The 3,790-nt window shown below is 36.2% G+C and overlaps 1 long non-coding RNA gene across 1 annotated transcript; it reads right to left on the reverse strand.

The window, feature by feature from the left end:
• Positions 1-624: 624 nt before the first annotated feature.
• Positions 625-3,444, reverse strand: LOC137848226 (uncharacterized). The gene is made up of 3 exons (XR_011091228.1): positions 3,320-3,444; positions 2,297-2,469; positions 625-1,824 (listed from the first exon to the last, which is right to left on the reverse strand). It is a non-coding gene; the product is annotated as an uncharacterized lncRNA (long non-coding RNA).
• Positions 3,445-3,790: the final 346 nt, after the last annotated feature.

Below are 3,790 nucleotides of genomic sequence, written 5' to 3' on the forward strand. Positions count from 1 at the left end.
CAGATTTGTCCTTGTTGAAGCCATGATGGCTGTCTTGAATCAATCACCTCCTTGACATTGCTTCCAGGAGGATCTGTTCCATGATATTGCCAGGCACAAAGGTGAGGCTCACTGGTCTGTAGTTGTCTGTGTCCTCTTTTCTACCTTTTTAAAAAATGGAAAAATCCCTTTTTCCAGTCATCAGGGACTTCACCTGACTGCTGGGACTTTTCAAATAAGATGGAGAGTATGAGCCATCACCATCAGAACAAGGTTCTGATGTTAGAGGGTATAGTTAGGGGATAAATTTAATTCCTGTGAATGTACTCTTACTTAGACCATTTTTTTTTTTCAGTATGCCATCTCTTTGGAACAAACCTATATTTGCACTGCTCTAAGTCAGGGTGAGTCAGTTCATTTGCTGTTTTTTGAGGGAGGTGATCATTTATGGTGCTTTCTGGATTTCACACCTCAAGGAACCTGACACTTGCCGGGGATGATTTTGTTCCTTTCAAGAAACTATCAGTTCTTACTCACTCACAAGGTATATTATGTGTCACTACTCTTGCTATGTTATCCCTCAGAACCTTTAGTTCTTTCTGTTGTTTTGAGATATCGGAGTCTATGATGAATTATTTGGAAAAAATAAAATAAAAGAACTGACCATTGTCACCAAAACTGTTGAGTAGTCAGCCCTTATTACATGTCATGTTGTGAATGACCCACAAGAGTTACGGTGACTCAGAAAAAAAGCTCAAGTAGAGAAGAGATCCTTCTCTGTGTGCTTAATCATACTATGTATCCAGGAAAATTAACCATTGGCTTTGAGTTTATACTATTGAATTATAAACGTGTTTTTTTTTTTTTTTTTTTCTTTCTCTTTAGCAGAGGTCTGTGGAGGGTAACCTTAGTTTTCTGATAGGATTTATAAATGAACTAGTCCAAACACAGCCACCTGTAGCCAAGATGTTCAGGCAAGTCAGGTGGATGTGAATCAAAATCATGCCGAGTGCCAGCAAGAGCCAACAATTTAAAATATCTTTGTGCGTGTCTCATTCTGGCCTGCAGTAAATCCCAAACTAATTAATTCACAGTCTATTGAGCTTTCTGCTAAAAATCACAAGGTGGGCACCAGTGCTCAGCAAACACAGGAGGCAGACCTTCAGCTGAAATAAAAAGCCTGTTTAGCACTGTCATAGTCAAGCCCAGGATGGTTTCCAGAAAGAAAAGCGCTTAGCATTCAAAGTCAGGAGGAACCCAAAAAATCTGTGATTTCCATAACACACAAATGTACTAGCAGGCTGAAGAGGAAGATGGGACATATGATTCATGATGGAAACAAGGCAAAGGGACTGAAAAGTTGACTACAGCACATTTTTTGCTGAAAGTGTGTTTTCAAACTTGGAATACATATAACACTAGGACACCATACTGGCAATTGTGCGATTTGTAAAGCGCGTTCAATTAGAACAGTAGCTTCCTGTGCAGAGAGCTGGGAGCTTGCTAATGGGGAGAAAGCTAAATCTAGAAGAAATGAAAGGGAGAGAAGGAAGCATCAGCTTTAAGACAGCATTTTTATGCTGGAGTGAGAGTTTGAGAGGTAGTGTATATTCCATAACTGGAGCTAGACTAGGTATGTTAAAGTACAAGACTGAAGAAATTATTTTAATTTGGCACTCTGAAGGTAAAAAAAAAATGAATAATGGAACAGTACAAGGATCAAGCTTGAGGCATATGGAGATGGTCTGAAATCATGTAGGTCCTTATTATAGTGAAATTAAGAGAAGTATATGTTTCCCTCATCATAGCACTCTTGGAATTAACAGTCCTGGGACAAATATCCATCTGAAAATAAATAAATAAATAAATAGAATGCCTTTTCAACATATAGCTTTGGTATTTGTTTTCATTTCTAATTGTAAGTTTGAACTGATAATTATTTAATTATATTATTTCAAAATTCAATAATATTTGACTGCATTTTATCTGAAATGATGAACTCATACTGTGAAAATAATCATGATAGAATGAAAGAAAAAAACATTTTACTGATTCATGTTATCTGGCAACAAGTTCCATCCAGTGGATGTAAACTTAATTGCAGTATATTTCGTTAATGGTGTAGCCTAATTGGGATTCAAAGATAACAGTACTTTTTGAATGTCTCCTTCCTTTAACAAAGTGTTTGTAGTCTGCTCTATTTGAAGCACCTTTAAATGATTAGGTTTATGTATAAGTAATGATATTTCTGAATATTTAATCAAGACTTGTAGAAAAGGACCATCAGGAAATCACAAAAATTAGCAATGGAAATGACCTTTTGTGTCATCAGGCTTTTCTTCTTCGCTTCCAGCCATAGAAAAGCGTAGGTGGTTTCCCTGCAGTATATTTCATAGTGCTTTGTCCCATCTTCAGAATTTCAGCATTTTGTATTGAAACGATGGCTGGAATACAGATGGCATGTTGGAACCAACTTTTCTTCTCACTTCCCTGCAGTAAATTAAAAATCTCATCACCGCTGAAATCAATGCAACTGTTCCTTGTTTCTATTAAGGTAACAATTAGGGTGCAAATTCCAGGCAAAATCACCAGCGGTCTGAATCATCCTTTTGTGGTATTTGTTTTATTTGATGATAAAAGGATCCTTCAGTAACCACTTTTCTAACTTAGATTTAATGCTCTTATCTTCATTCACAAATACTTCCGCTGATAATACACATTCACTGATTACTACTTCACTTACATATACACACACACTTCTAATGAATTATTTTTTTTTAATCCAAACTGTATCAAAAATAGCATAAGAGCAATAGTTTTGACTAATAAGTTGTTAATATTTAAGAAAGGAACATAAAGTGACAAAGGTGATATGTCAAGATTAGCTGCTGCTGTTGCTCAGAAAGTTCTGCAATTTGAAGGAGCCTTGAAAAGGAAAGAATGAGAAGGAAGAAGGCAAAATAGGATACTACATCTACCCAACCGTCTCATGTTAGATGGAGTAGTATAATTCCAGATACTTTTGTCTTTTCATTTTCTTTTTCTGTTCTTTATTTTTAGAAGTATATTTTATTTGGTTTTATATTTCTCTCCATCTCTTTTTTCCTATTTATTTATTTTTAAATCAGAAAGAACATTAAAAAGGTGCCTGATCCTAAAACATAATTGTACTGATACTTAACAATTACACCAGGTTCTGTTGCATCCAAACTAGCTGCCAGCCACAAAAAAAAAAAAAAAAACACTGAGGCAACTTTAAAGCCAAGTATATATCATCCAAGCTCAAACTGTCATGCAGCCTTTATTGTACTTTATTTTTTCCCCTGTTATTGCTCATTACCTAAACATGTGTTCATATTAGCAGAATCCTCTTCTTCCTTTAACAGCCTGTACCTCTCTTCTGATTCATGAGTTATGCTGCAGACTAACTTCAGTAACATCACTATGATTTTATTGAAGAGTTGCAAGAGGCCTGAATGAGCTAAGACCAACCAGGAAGGACAGACCTCATACACAGGTGTTACAAGTTAAATGCTCAAGGGAGAGAAAATAAGAAGGGAGCTAAAGCTGCAATTTTTCAGGGAGATTTGAAAGGCTGACAGATATGAAGGATCATATACTGAAAGCCATAAGGTGAGTACATAAATACCTAAACAACCATGTATTGTCAGAGCCCATGGTATTCCTGACACCCAAGATAACCACAGAGTGGAGCAGAGGAGATGGTAAATATGATACCACATTGCTGAGTTCCCATGGTCTTCTGAAATTACAATTGAGTGCTAACAGCTACCACTGAATAGTCAAAAAT

This window comes from Anas acuta, chromosome Z (assembly GCF_963932015.1).
Source record: "Anas acuta chromosome Z, bAnaAcu1.1, whole genome shotgun sequence".
Lineage (NCBI taxonomy): Eukaryota > Metazoa > Chordata > Aves > Anseriformes > Anatidae > Anas > Anas acuta.